Source organism: Gordionus sp. m RMFG-2023, chromosome 5, assembly GCF_954871325.1.
Source record: "Gordionus sp. m RMFG-2023 chromosome 5, tfGorSpeb1-WG-v2, whole genome shotgun sequence".
NCBI classification, from domain to species: Eukaryota; Metazoa; Nematomorpha; class Gordioida; order Chordodea; family Parachordodidae; genus Gordionus; species Gordionus sp. m RMFG-2023.
The window spans coordinates 20,688,994-20,705,071 of NC_088779.1; positions in this window are offsets into that span (position 1 = coordinate 20,688,994).

Sequence of the window (16,078 nt, forward strand, 5' to 3'; positions counted from 1 at the left end):
CAAGAAAGGGATTTAAAAAAAGAGGAATTTCTTATTCCAGATAATTTTTTTTCTATATTTTATTTATCATAATTAACGATTGAAATTTTATAAACAAGAATTAAGATGACATATATAAGGTATTTATTTAATTACTATTTTAATAATAATTTCCTTTTTAATATATATAAAATATTGAATTTCTTTCGATTAAAAAAAATCCCACTTCAAGAGATTTTTAAAAAAACAATAAAATATTAAATCGTTAATAGATATATTATTAATACATATTAATCTTTCTAAATACGTTGCATTATTATTTTATCCAACTATCATAAGCGCAAATCATTATAATTTAAAATTATTAATGCAAAATGAATTAATAATTTTCATATTGAAAAAAAAGAAGATTTAAGTTAATTTTTTTCCTTCTTTTTTTTTCATGGAAGAGAAAGATTAATAGATATTTTTAGATTAGATTATATAAAATATAATGATTATAAGAATGACAAATATATGATTGATAATTTTCACTTATAATTTTATAATCTTTAGAAAGGATGTAAAATTTCTATGATTATATATATACAATTTTAAGCAGCCTAAAATTGCCAAAAAAATCTTAAACATGTTGTGTGCAATTTTTTGTTTTATAGCTATCGATATTATTTAGATAATATTAATAATAAGTGTATATTATAAACATTTTTTATTTTGATTTAAACGAGAATTTCTATAATATTGAATTATTTTTATAGAAAAGAAATTGAATTAGCATTTTATATAAGCTTAAAATATTTAATTTTCTGAAAAACTCGTAGGCTTACATAAACCCATTATAATTTCTTGTGACAAACACAAATTGAAATAATTATTAAATAAATTATAAGGAACATCATCTAATTCAGGAGAAAAAAATTTCACAAACTTATTCATTTATAGATTTTTTTTAAAATATAATTTTACTTCTAAGGATTATAAATACTATTTCTACACAGTATAACATAACAATCGCTATGAATAATTCACTAATTTTTATGATTCGACGACATATTATTTATCAATTACTAAAAATTAGGTAAAATTAAATAGGCATTCCCACAAATATTATCAGAGAAGAAAAAGAACCTGATTTTATTTTTTGATTAAAAATTAATTGTTGGCCTAAGAAATGTCGCTTTAAATTTACCACTTTATTAAAATAAAATAAAAATCTTCCGATAAGGTAAAAGTTATTTCAAATTGCTGGAATTTAAAAAAACAAACTTCAAACATGCCCAGTCCGGTTTTTACTTAGACTGAATCGTGACAGGTTTGTTCTCTAGAATCGGTTACGTGCTTTTGTCCGGGTTTTTAACCGATCTTCGATTCCATTTTGATCGATGGAAAAATTTATATTTTCCTTTTATAATTACCAAACAATCAATACCTATTCCTTGTGAGATGCGAACTGTTATTTCGCAAGAGTATCAAGTAAGATAATAGGTAGGATTGTTTATCTATTGGGCGAAATAACTAGGATCAGGTTTAGGTAACATTTATTTTTGGATAAAATTTAGATAAAAAAAATTATCTAATTCGAGCTGATTCTTAAAATGGTATATCCGATGAAAAATTTTAAATATAATCTTTTCTCTTATTATTCTATTTTATAATATATATTTATTGTCGCTGTTTTTGGGAAACTATAATTAAGGGAGATTTCTCGGAAAATTTGAAGAAAAAAACGGGAAATTTCCCTTAAAAATTATTTTATGTCAATATTTTTTTTTATGAAATATGTTATTTTAACAAGTATGATATAATTTCAATTATGATTCCAGATCTTTAATCAGAAAATTTGTTATTTGTCTCGCAATATCTAAATCTAGGTATCCAGAAAATCGGTTTATATTATTTAATCCTTTATCAACAACTTCATTATTTTTAAAATTAAATTTACAATATTTTGTCAAGTATATGAGCAGGATAATATACGTCCCGGCAACAAAATATTTTCCGATTTTTTTTTGTTTTGTAAATGATTTCCGATTTTCCAGATATGAATAAATACTTGAGGAATGTCAGATAAGTTTGATTTGTCCGCTTCAACTTCCCCTATTTGTGTATAAATAAATTTATAATTTAAAAAACTTCATTATCAAGAAAATTAAATCTCTTATCTCAAAAAAATTTGGAGTATTCCCACAAATATCTATATTTTTTAGCAGACTATTAATTATCATAACTATGCTAACCAAAGAGTTATTATAATCTTAATTTCTTGTGTTTCCTATTTCTACAATTACTTTAATAAATTCACTTGATATATATATACTATTGATCCCTGTTTCAATTAATTAATAAAAAATTAAACTTGCGATTGCTATAATAAAATTTATATTACATTCGACTTTTTTTTGTATAACCAACATTAATAAGGGTCAAATTTATATATTATCTATCGGTTATCACATTTTTTTATCCTCTCGTATTCACTGTTTAACAAATTTTTACTGAGTAAATATCTTGTGACAATTTTAAATGCTGTTTTCAAAATTGAAATAATTACATAAAAATGGTGCAAAATTATCAATATATTTCATTAAATTATTCTTTCAGAAATTTATATTATTAGTTAAATTAACTTATAAGGAAGTTGGCCTTATCCTATATCTCTTTAACCTTTAATCCAACTTCTTATTTCAGTTATTATTAAAAATTTTAAATATATTTCAGTCAATAAAAAAAATTCCTTCCAATGAACATTACTAGAGTTGAACTATTATTATATTATCGAAAGTGAACGTACATGCAAAAACAAAACATAATTATGTATGATATATATATATCAAGAGGAGAAAATATTTTTCTAAAAAATTTCCCCTACGTTATATCCCGAGTTGCTGTTGAGTTAGTTTCCATTTTATTATTTTTATGTTGTATAAATAAAATCAGTTTTAACCAGGGTTGTGAATTAGACCGGTTAAATACGATTAGGTCAATTGACCAGTTAAATCAAATAAATGTTTTTAGTAAGTCATTATTTACTTTATTTTGTATATAATAGTAAAATAAATCATTAATTTAATTTTATAATCTATTTTTAAATTCATTGTCATTCAATAACTAATGTTTCGCTTTCCGTGGCAGAGTCTTTTTCTGATTCATATTCAATATTATCATCTTCTTTAATATTTTTTAATCAAATTTCCTGTTGTTGAGTCTTCAATCGATTTGTTTTATTAAGAATATTACCCAAATCAAATCGACCAATTTCTTTCTGAAGAAGAATTAGAACTAAGAATTGTTAGTAAAATGCCATTTCTCATAATGGCCATGGTTGGCGAAGCTCCTTCCATTGATTTGAGGTGGGATCTGATATGATATCATTTAAAATATTTTGATCAACACCACATTGTAAAATGCCTAATTATTGTATTATAATATACTTATAAATTCACTACTACTGGGATACTTCCCTTGGTATTGGGGGCCAAATAAATAAGTAAAATTGTGATCACATGTATTTATATCGTTTTTTATTTCTTCAAACATATTTTTAATTCTTTTTCAGATTTTTTAAAGTATTTGACCGTATTTGGCCAGATCAAACATTCTTACAGTTCATTTGACAGGTCAATTTACTTTACTTGCCAACCCTAGTTTTAACTGATATTTTGTTTTATATAGGTAAACACAAGCCAAATAGCCCAGTTTTGTTTTTAGATTGTTATTTACGGTTAGGTGTCGGTCTTTAAAAATTGGCTCTAGAGCAAACCATGACGTTCACTAAATTTACTCAAATTTGTCATATATTTTAAAATATTATTTAAACATAATTATTTTTATATTATTAAGTAATAAATGATTATTCCTTAATTTCCACCACATTGTAAGTCCTTTTAATATGGTTTATTATTTCTAAAATCTTTCTGTGAGTTTTATAGCTGCAATATCATAAATTTGGTAGTGTATCAGATTGTTTTGGATATTCAAATCTCCTTCTGTGCAATATTTTAATCCTATATCTTCAATCTGCTTAAATTAAAAGTTAATAAATCTATCAAACTCAAACGATTAAAAAAACAATTCAATGTTTTTATTTGAAAAAAAAATCTAATTGAGAAAAATTTATCAAAAAATAAAATTGGGACCTTGTCTTTTTAAGAGAACTTATACGTTTTAAATTGGTTTTTTCTTTATAAAGAACAAAAAATAAATTAAAATTTTTTCAATTTGAATAAAAAAAGTGTATAATTAAAATAATACAATTTTTATTTAAATTTAAAAAAAATTTAAAACAACACTTTTCGCATTATACAGTTATTATTCCTATTTATATTATTATATTCAATTCTCATATTTAAATTTGAAATAGGATTATATTACATCTTCTATTTTCTTAGTTATTAAAAAAAAAAGAATAAAAAATATTATGCAAAAAAATAATTGAATATTAAACTATATATCTCGGTCCAGAATTTTTTTTAATTGGTTTTTTTAATATTTTTATTTGTTGATAAAAAAAAGATATAATGACTTATCAATAATAATATAATATGATTTAAATAGAAAATCCTATAACACTGTAGAAACAAAAAAGACCTTAAGCCTTATCTAATTTCATATCAGAAAACAAACATAGAAACAGCAAAAAATAATAAAATTTTCGTTTTAAAGTAATTAAATATAAAAATAAAAAAATTCAACTGATAGAGATCTTAATTAAATAAGCCCCTGATAATAATTAGATTTTAGATGAAAAATCCTGGTTTTGTTTTTAAATTGTAGAAATTAAATAGATTTTAATTTATGCTATTTAAATTTGAAAAAAAACAACCATAATAATTAATAAATTTAATTCATCGAAATCCACAAATTTTAATTAGATTAAAACTGTAAATATACATTTTCTGATATACAATTTTACCAGGAGCATTAAAAAAATTCATATAATTATTAATGTATAGAGACCTGCAGGCTTGGACAAAATCTGGCCCCGAGTTTATGAGCCGAATTAATTTTATTTCGAAAAAACTCCAATCTCGGCCTAAAAATAAATAAAAAAATTTTATGGGTCCATTGAATAAATTTAAATTATATCCATTAATTAGTTGAAAAATGTTAGAAAATCAGATAATCGATTGATTGTTCATTGTTCCATTACTGCTCATATTATTAATCTCCTTCCTTTGAAACATTTCATAAAATATCGCCAAAATTATTCAAAATACAGAAATATTCCGGGCAATAAATAACCAAAAAAATTCGGGTCAGGTCTAAAATTTTGACCTATATTCGGTCATGGATTTAAATTAAAAGTTCAAAATTTCATGGCAAACTTGTCTGAAATTTACAGTATAGAATATTCTATACATGCTGGAAATTCCATTTCCGGTCAAATTAGATTCTTAAATTTATACCAAAAATGATTGTCGAAATATTAGTCTACTAACTTGTCCCAGGAAATAAGACCCCCCCTAGAAAACTAGATTCCCGAAAATTGTCTTAAAATTTATTTTTTTTATTTCCCCTGCTCAAGCTGCTAAGAGTATCATAGTTTACCTGTTATTTCGTTTAATTGCATAAAGAAACAACTATAAAAATTATTATTGGATGAATATTATTCAGGAAAACTATAAAACTTGATTCTTACAAAAACATTATTTAGGGTAGCGTTGCCACCAACCCCTATTTGGATCGATTTTTGAAAATGGGCAGATTAAGATCTTAGCTAAAATAAAAATTTAAGCCTCGAGATTTGCAAATAAAGGTTCAAACCTTTCTGCTCTAAAATCTTGATCGGGCTATTATTGAAGAGCTTGAAGAAATAATTTTAATATTCATATTTATCTATTTAATTAACTAATTTATAAAGTAAAAAATAATTAAGTCTAAACTCAGTAAAAAAAATTTTAGACTCAGACTCGACCCAATAATATCGACATTATTAATTTTTCCCAGCCTGCCAAACAACATATTCAACAGGCCACTTAAATCATCATCCGGACCGGGCTTGGGCCGCTACCGTTCACTTTTGAAAAGATTTTGGAATCTAGTTTTAGTTCTTAATTTTGACTTGATTTCGAAAGTTCCTGGTTGAGGTACCGGTTCTAAACTCGCAATCAAAAAAAACAAAAAATTCAATAAGCTAGAAACCCCGTTCCTAGAAAATTCGAAATTATTTCTGGTTTAGGTTCTTCATATCAATTTTAAAAGAGGGTTTCAGGTAGTGTTGCATAGGCGGCTAATTTTAGTCGACTCCAAAACTGCTTAGACGAGTTTCTGGGTAAAAAATCTGTTAAATCTAATTTGGTAGAAAAAAATTATTAGATATAGATAATTAAAGCTATGCTTGTCTTACACAACACTGACGAACTATTAGTCGAGCTCCATAGATTATGCATAATTTTTGACTAAGTAGTTTTCCACGATTTTTAGGTTAAGCCTAATTAGACTTAGGCTAGAATTTTAGCCGATTATGCAAAACTAGTTCCGGGCTCTGATTTTGGTCCATAGATAGAGTCCCAAGTTTTCGGGTCCAAACTCTGGTTTTATCAGGACGACATTGGTTCACTCAGAGATAAGAAATCTTTAGAAAGAAATAGTAGAAATGTGAAAGTGACAATAATTAAAAAATACATGAGTTCATCTAGAATTTAATTTTTAATTATAAAAAATGTAGTAGGGGAGGACGGGGTGGGGGCGATATTTTTTTAAAAAACTTAATGTTTTGAAATCTAATGATGAAGATTGCCGCGTTATCAGATTAATGAACAAAGAACTATAGTATTATTTTATACATAACACTACCTAGGAAAGAATGACACACCTTTCCTTTATTTTGGCATTTCTTACACCATAGATTCATTCGAATGACGAATCATTTATAAAGTTATTGGGTGGGAATCGTATTGTAATAAATGATTTGGCATCTTTAAAAACTGAGGAAAAATAAGGTTTAATATAAACATTAATGACATATAATTGAATTGACTCTAAATGTGATATACCAATTGAATAGGTATTAATAAATAAAAACCTCATTTAGGTCTCAATTTGAATAAGTTGTTTAATTCTTAACAAGACATAGTAATTTATAATTAAAATAAGTTCAAATTAAAAAATTTTCGGTGATAACCAACATGCACAGATCGAAAAAACTAATTATAGAGTATATTTTATAAATTATAAAAGAATTTGTCTAATTTGTATTTTATACTATATTTTTTTAAAAAAAATAAGTAAAATTTGCAATAATTAAGCACTAATTTGCATTCTATTCATATAGCAGTATCAGGGATATAATTAGTTAATTATAATATATAAAACATAATTAAATATTAAAAAAAATTCGAAAGAAGTTTAATTGTAACTTATAATTATAATTAACCAAAATTTTTATTATTATTATTTAAGAAAATAATTGAAATATAATTTTTTTTATTTCTTATTTTTATTTTTTGTTATTTCCCAATTTTTCCACTACGAATAATAAACTATAAATTTAAATTAAACAGCATCATTACATTAATTACTTTACCATAATAATACATACAACATTTTTTTAGGTTATTATTAAAAGAAAGAAAGGAATATTTTTATATCAATATTTTTCGCTAATTAAAATAAATGATATTTATTATATTAATAGATTAAACCAGCCTAATTTGAGCATCGAGGGAGGAACAGAAAATTTGTAAAAACAAACAAAATCTTGGGCAGTTATTCTAACATTTATCATGAATACCTTTCCTGCTTATGCCATCTGCCTCAATATAATATTAGTCATTTTTAATTTCTCATGATACATTTTTTTATTAGCATGGGGAATGGAATTTTTTATAAGCGCTTTTTGGACCAGGGTTTAAAATTTCTTTATCTTATGCCATCCTTTTCTTAATCTGTTGATTTTTAAAAAAATTTTGATGCTATTTTATACTATATCTGTAAATCGGCTTTTGTACAAGGACAATACATTCTAACTTCTTCTATAACTCCATATATTTCCAATATGGTTAAGATCGAGGTTTTACGAAGATCATTATAATACATTTATTCAAGTATCTAATAATAATTTTAGATTATAGTATAGAATGGGGCTCTGTCCTTTTGAAGCAGGGGCTCTTGCGAAAATTTATATCTTTTTAATTAGATAGCTCCTAAGAGAATATTTCTTAATAGTTTTAACATTTTATTTAAAAGATTACATTTTGGAAATTTCGAAGCCATTTTTTTAATATTTAACTTCATTTTCCTTTCTCATAACAAAATTATTATTATTAATTGTATTTTCTCTTAAACCAGCGTTTCTTACTGCATTTTAAATAATTTTTTAAAAATTGCAAAAAATATATTTAAAAATGTTCTAAAGTTAAATCCAAGCATAATCTGGAAATGCGATTAAATCTCTTTTTAGAGCTAACGTGCATCGTATAACAAATAACCTTCTACTCACTAAACTCATAATAATTTCGCCTTCTTTGCAGAGGCCTTTCCTGACCTCAATGACGCCAGAGGATAACCTTGAGCCTGCCCGCCTCATAAGACACAGTATAACTGAAATTTGTGAGTAATACCCTCTCCCCCATCAGATGCTAGATGGTCCTGATATAACCAGATTGACGTAGACGGACATAGATATGTAATGGTCCCATTCCCATTGAATGAGTTAGAGGAATTTGGTATAATTTTAAAGGTTCGATATTGTGAGATGATTTTAGTAAAAACAATATTAAAGAGATTTAGGAGGTAGATATTGCAAAAATTTACTGCATGTTTAGATTTTCGAAAGTTTTTTACGGTATAATTACATAGAATATTTTACTAAAAAATTTTTTTTTTTATTTAATATCAATTTTATTTGAAAATAAGGCCTATAAAAATAAAATAACTATATTAAAAACCCATTGAGTGTTCAATTTATAAAAGTTTTACATTTTTTTTTGTGGAGATATAAATAATGCCTCCCCGACCCTCCTGCAAAAAACAATTAAATTGCATTATATAATCCTAATTGGATTTTTGTTTGGGGATTATTAACACAAAAAAAAACTAAAAATTTTATTTGATTGAAAAATCTGTTACGAGTTAATTAAATAATTAAACCAGTTAGTAGTTTCGTTTATTAAAGTCAGAATATTAAATTATTTTTTTGGGATAAATTTTCTTCTTGTTTTCCATGTTTTTACAAAAGCAAAATTACTCAGGGGAATGATTAAATTTAAGAGTTCATTATATAAAACAACTAGGATATTAATTTTCTACAATCAAAAATATTACAAAATGTCAAAGATGTTTTTAATTTACAATTTTTTTTTATCTAACTTAAATATATTATCTTAATAAGTTTGACTTGACGATATTTATAAAATTATTAAAATATACGTCTAATTTCTAAGCTGAAGTGTTTAGGAAAAATTAGATTATTTGATAAAGTAAAACAATCATAAAATTATATATTCCAAAAAAATAAGTTGATTATAAAGATATATAAAATATTCTTCCAACTCTGAGCATGGAATATACCCATGGAATGAGGGGAACTCGAAGCTCAAATATCACCCTTATTTTTTTTTGGCATAGATAAAAATATTAATCATGACCTTCTATTAGTAGGGTCAAATTCTTTCCTAATTCTTTTAAAGGAGTAAGGAATATTTTTTACCGAAGTTTCCTATAATGAGTATTTGTCTTTTTTAAATATTATTTTGAGTCAATGAGTGTGAGTTTTCGTGTAAATTGAATTTTAATATAACTAATGCAGGTAAAATCCTTCCCTAAAAGCCCTCCCCCCTTTTCTCAAAAGACATATGCCTAGGAGCCTTTCGTCATTTTAATTCGATTGCCAAGAATAGGGGGGAGTTGATCGATTTTAAACAGTAATTATGTTGTTTACACCATTACAACGTGAATAATGATATCTGAAAAATTTGTAATGTAAAAGATGGTGACCTTCATTAAGAATACAAGGCAAATTGAAAAGTAGATATTATTTCACATCATAAACGGAGGCTTATATCAGGAGCTATTTCTAATATGGGTGGATTCCTAAATTATGATTGGGAATTTCTAGACATTCATACATGCTTTCATGCTTGCATATTTGAAGTGGAAATTTTGCTGAGATTGCGGATAAAGAGGCCCCCTATCTATGGTATGTTGATTTAGTAGATTAAGAAATTTTAATTTGAAAAATTTTAGCGTCAGAGCAGGACTATTAATTTGTCCTACTCGTTATATATAAATTTTTGGCCAGTTCCCAGATAAAAACGTCTTAAATTTTCTTCACATGATATGCTTCGGTTGTGTTTGAGCCCTATTTTTGCTTTGTAATAAATTAAATATTATTTAATCCAATAATAAAATATTACAATGACAATATGCTTATATTTAAAATTAATTAATAAATAAATATTGCAAATAATGTGTCATAGCCACTTTTTTTATTAATTCCTTTTAACATTTTTTATAAAATTTTATAAGTCTGATTGCACGATGTCTTACATACAAATGATTCATTAATTTTTAAATAATCACTTGTCAACTAATCTCCTAATCTAATCAGATTTTTTTCAAATTTGAATAATTTAAGTTCTACATCTTTAATAGAAAATAAATAGAGGGCGCTAATTATTATAATATATACTTAAAACTAATAAGTAATGAGGTACATTTTTTACCATGTTTTTTTTATATTTTATTATATTTGGAACTTGCAATTTATAGTAGATATTATTTTTGAAAAACTTAATTGAGGTTTTTTCCCATTAGTTTAATAAATAAGTGGTAAAATTATATAAAGATTGGTCATATATTTGTTTTAGCGGCAATGTGTAATTCTTTCAATTTCAAATCATTCTTTGAGTGCGTTTTTTAAAAATAAATATCTGATTTTACCGGAAATATATTACAGCAGATTAAAAATACCTATCCTATTAATTGTAGACAATTTTTTCCTATAACTTTGAGTAATATTCAATTTATATAAAAGAGATATGGAAAAATCAATGTGATAATTTTAAATGATAGGTATAGTATATCTATATATTAAACTACGATTTAAATGTTTTAACTTTAATTTAGAAACCAAATTATAATTAAATCTTATTTATTATCTGAACTCCTTGACACAACAAAATAAAAATTTAAAAATGATATGGCGTATCTTTGAGGGTCGATTCTTTAAAATATTTTCCCAACCCAAAGTTTGTGATCTAACAAGAGACCACCCGCCAAATTTTTAAAAAAATTTATAATACGCTCTCCCGCCCGATAATTTTTTTTTTTAAAAAAATCATCCTCTCATTTATCTAATTGTTTAATTCACCTTCCCTTTAAACTTTTTAAAATTAGACTGGTTGGTTTGGCTTTTTATTTATTTTATTATTTAGTGTATATATCCTATTTTAAAATAAATAAAATGATTTGAAAATAATAATAAAAAAAACTTATAAAATAAGCAATAATATGAAATAAAAAGTAGCTCTTAATAAATATAAGCTTATTTTGTTTGTCCAACCTTCATGGCCGGGCTAGGTAAAGGCCTAATATTATATTCCCTGGCAGCCATGTCTCGGGTGCTTATTTTTTACAAAATATTAGAGTTTAATCAATTTATACTTTAAGTTTCAATTTATTCTATCGGGTAGAGTTAGATTTCAAATATCCAAAATTCGTAACATCATTAATAAACTAAGAGAAGAGAGAAAATTCTGGCAGAAATATACAAACCATTAGCCATAAGTCAATTCACTAGCAGAGAAATATTACGTAAATATAAAAACTCTGGGATTTTTGAGGCTACTCAAAATAAAGAACGTCTAAAGATAAATTTAAAAAAGGAGAGGATTCTAAAAATTATTTTTTAAAAATTGGCATGCTTCTTCTTCAAATATATGATATGATGAAAGTTGAGAAGAGCCAAGTTTTTAAATCAATTTGTCATCGAAGATACCAAGAGAAAAAAAATAATTTGAAATTTTGGTTCTTATAGTCTAAAAAGAAATCATTTTCAACATTATTGCAAAAGAAGAAAAATTTAATTGGTTTAAAATTGGTATATTAGACAAAAGAGCGATGATAGAACATGGAACATCAAAATTTGATAAATTTTGGGCTTGTATGAATTAGGATTATAAGTCTCAGCAGGCAGAAAGTTTTTATCCTGATTGCTTAAGAATTGTTTAGCATACAGAGAGTATATGGGCATGAAGTTGAATGAATGCAAAAGGTCTATGAATTTATTTTCTTTAAAAATATAATCTGATCTCATCGATTCAATTTAGATAGAACATGAAACAAATTATATCTTCCAGCAAGTAAAACCACTTGACAACCGCTTAATCTAAAAACTTTGAATGGTTCATATCTTGCTGCTATTCTCTATATTTCAATCTTAATGAAAACATATATATTTTTTTAAAAGAGAGCTTAGAAAGCAGCGATATAAAACAAAGGATAGAATTAATTAGAGTTTACATGTAATCAATATCCCTTAATAGGTGCCAAAATCTTATTAATTTAATATCACAAAGAATAACTGTAGTCATTAAATTTATGTGAGATCACAATTTAAAAATAGTCGGGCGAAAATTTTGATATTTTAGCCATGTAGAGCAATAATTTGGGATCGAAAAAAAAATTGAGTAATGATTATTTTTTAATAATTATAAGCTAAAAAATTAGGAGGAATTAAACGTCATAGGAATCCATAAATGCTTTACCCTTTGCCCCTTTATATAAATTTCCAATATATTTTTTTTGATTATATCTTTTTATCTTAGCCAAGACATTATCATAAAAATAATCATTAAGTAAAAAGTAATTTTATTCCACTTACCTTCTTTCAAAAATCACTCTCTTTAACTATAACAAGTAAGATCGATCCAAACAGTTTAAAATTAGAAGATTCGGCGATTAGCTAAAAAATAAATTTATTATCTTAAAACTCTTCTTACAATTATATTTATCTTAAATGATATATTTGAAATATAAATTCCAAGAAAATACTCTGAAATTTGGAAGCGATTTTTAAGGATTCTGTTTAAAACATTTAAAAAAAAATAGTTGAATAGGAATCCCTAGAAGGTTGGAATTCGAAATTATATATTAGCATATCTACCATACTTCCTCTTTATGGGTGTGAAAACTTATATGAAAGATTATCATATATATCAACCTACACTACACATCTTCGATGCTAAACTGCCTTTTAATAATTAAATATTTATGAATTTGATACTTTTTTATTAGCTCTTTATCCAATTATCAAAAAAGAAGAAAAAAAATGAGAGTGTCATTTTTTTTAAACATATTATATACCATAAAGTATTGCTTTTTAAAAAAAATATAAATTGATTATAGAGCCATTATATATAATAATCTCCCAAAATTTATTTCCAAAAATAAAATTGTCAAATCCAGCAATTTTTAAAAACAAAAACAAAAATATCCGAATTAATTGATTATATATAAAAAAATAAAGTTTATAAAACATTTTATTAATATTTTTTTTAAAAAAGAATAGTAAATTTTTATTTTAGATACGTAATTTAGGTAAGGAGATTATAAAAGCTATTTGAAACAAAAAAAACTTTTCTGCTATTATATCTCTAAAATGTCTAATCCATTTCATTTCAAGTTTTTTTTTTGGTTTTTGTTATTTTACTTGTAGATATAAATTTTTTTTTCAAAAAATTTTTTTTGCAAATAAATGATATTTTAGAAATTTCTGCGAGAAACATTTAAAAAAACAAACTTTTATATAATCCTTTTATGATGCATTATTAGCGGTAATTAGTATTACGACAATTTGTTTCAAATTTAAAAAATATATATATTTAATATTTGGTATATTTATATTATATTAGTTTAATTAAATTTAAATAATTATTAATGACAATCAGCTGAGTTTATTTCTCTATAATTATGTAATTGTTATATTTTTAACAACTCTTGCCAATTAAAAGCCAGCCAAAAAACGGTGTATCCTAATTTTAGCCTAAATCTATCACCTTCGTCTTGAGAAAAGAGAAATATATTAGTTCTCACCTCAGTATTTAAAATACTAAATACAAATACTTTTTTTGTATTTTTGTTTATATTTATTTGAATATTTTAGGAAGTATTTAGTATTTATAACGACCTTTTAATTTCATACGAATTACAAATACAAATAATTTTTCTATTTTCTATTTATAAATTAAATTTTTATTAAAAATCAACAATTTATTAATTTAAATATTAAATTTTTGACCTGTGTTAGCAAAAAATAATATTAGGTTTTGAGCTATTTTTGAAAATAAAATTTAGGTAATTTCCACAATTTAACCAATTCGGTAGAAACTTGAACAATTCTACGATGCGTTAATAGATATCAAGGAAGATGTGAATCAAAAATTGATGCGGCTTTCTAGCCAAAGCTAATTGACGCTCTTTGAGAAAATTAATTATTTATAGTCATCCAATGCGTTTTCATTCTGGATAGATCTTTTATGATAAAAATGACTGCCTATAAAATTTTCTCTAAAACGGCAGATTCGTAAACGTACTAAACAATCGTTTGAGACTAAAAAAGTAAAGATCTTCCTTTCTCCTCCCAAAAAAAGAATTAGGGAAATAAGACAGATAGATAATTTTAATGCAATATAGTATACGCAACCATATTCATTACTTAAAATGATCTAACTTATGCGGAGAAGTGGGGGTATGACAACTTTTAAATGTTAAATATTGGTATCAAGCGAGAATTATTGAATTGTTTGTTAAAAATCACCCTAGGTTCCGACGCAGATTAGTATAGGAGTGTGGTAAGGGACTTCTACTTACTTAAGCTAAGCCAATGATGATATTACTCCATTAAAAATATTCTCATATCCCATCAAAAAATTTACGCCCTCTAAATTTTACTTTACAAAAAAAGGAAATCCAAATCAAGACTACTGTTCAACCACCCCTGCCCTCCACACCCCTTTAGTTTTATTCAATAACAATAGTCATAACTACATACCTCCTTATTACAATTGCATTTTTCATCACAGCCCCCCCCCCTATAGTAGGTTGTTTCTGGGGGGGGGGGGTGTTATAATATAATATCTTGATATGAAAGTTTAATTAAATTTACTAATATAATTATAAATATAATAAAAAAAGTCAGTAAAAAAAATCTTGATTTTGAATTTTTTTATCTTTTATATGAATGGGACTTTATATAATTAATAATGGGAACTAAAGAGAAATTTGAATAGATTTAGTTTAATATTGTTTATATTTTTTTTAAATGTTGGCACTCGCACATTTTATGGTAAATTTAACCAAAACAGAATATAAGAATATTTTACTAAAATATTTTTATTACAAATAGGTTTTCCGTAGTTACAATACTTAAAATGTTTAACCATTTCCCAATTTTATCTAACCATTACCATATTTATAAAATAAATAATTCGAAAATAGGTCTTTGTAACCAGTTATCTTTGTTCACAGGGAACCAGAAGGGGCCAAAATAAATTTTGAAAAATTATAATATGCATATTCTTAAAATAATGGTGCTAAGAAAAAATATTTCTTAGCAATTAAATTTTACTAGTTCTAAGCGATTTATTTTTTTAATCTGTACGTTTTATTTTTATATCTGAGCAATTATTATTTTTACCGAGGAATTCAGTTTTTATCTGAGCTTTAAGAATTAATTTTGAGCATTCAATATTTTTTCTGAGCGTTAAATATTTATTCTGAGAGTTTAAAAAATTTTTCTGAGCATTTAAATTAAATTCTAACCGATTAAATAGGAGTCATATAGAAACAGCGGGTCTAACAAGGCTACAATCAAATATATTCTAAATAAAACAAATATATAAAAGGTAAAACAAAATTATAATGAATACTGTTAATAATACTAATTTTTTTTAAAGCGTTTCATGTAAACGTCATCTTTTTGATTTGTTATAATTACACGTGCAATAGAAAAACTCCCTTCAAAAGAGCTAATGATAGCAGGATCTTATTAAAGAAGAATTATATCTTATTGATTTCTGAATATTTACATTGGGAAGGATCCCATAAATATTTCAGCACTTTCAATTTAATTTTATTCTTTTTACCAATATTTGTTTGC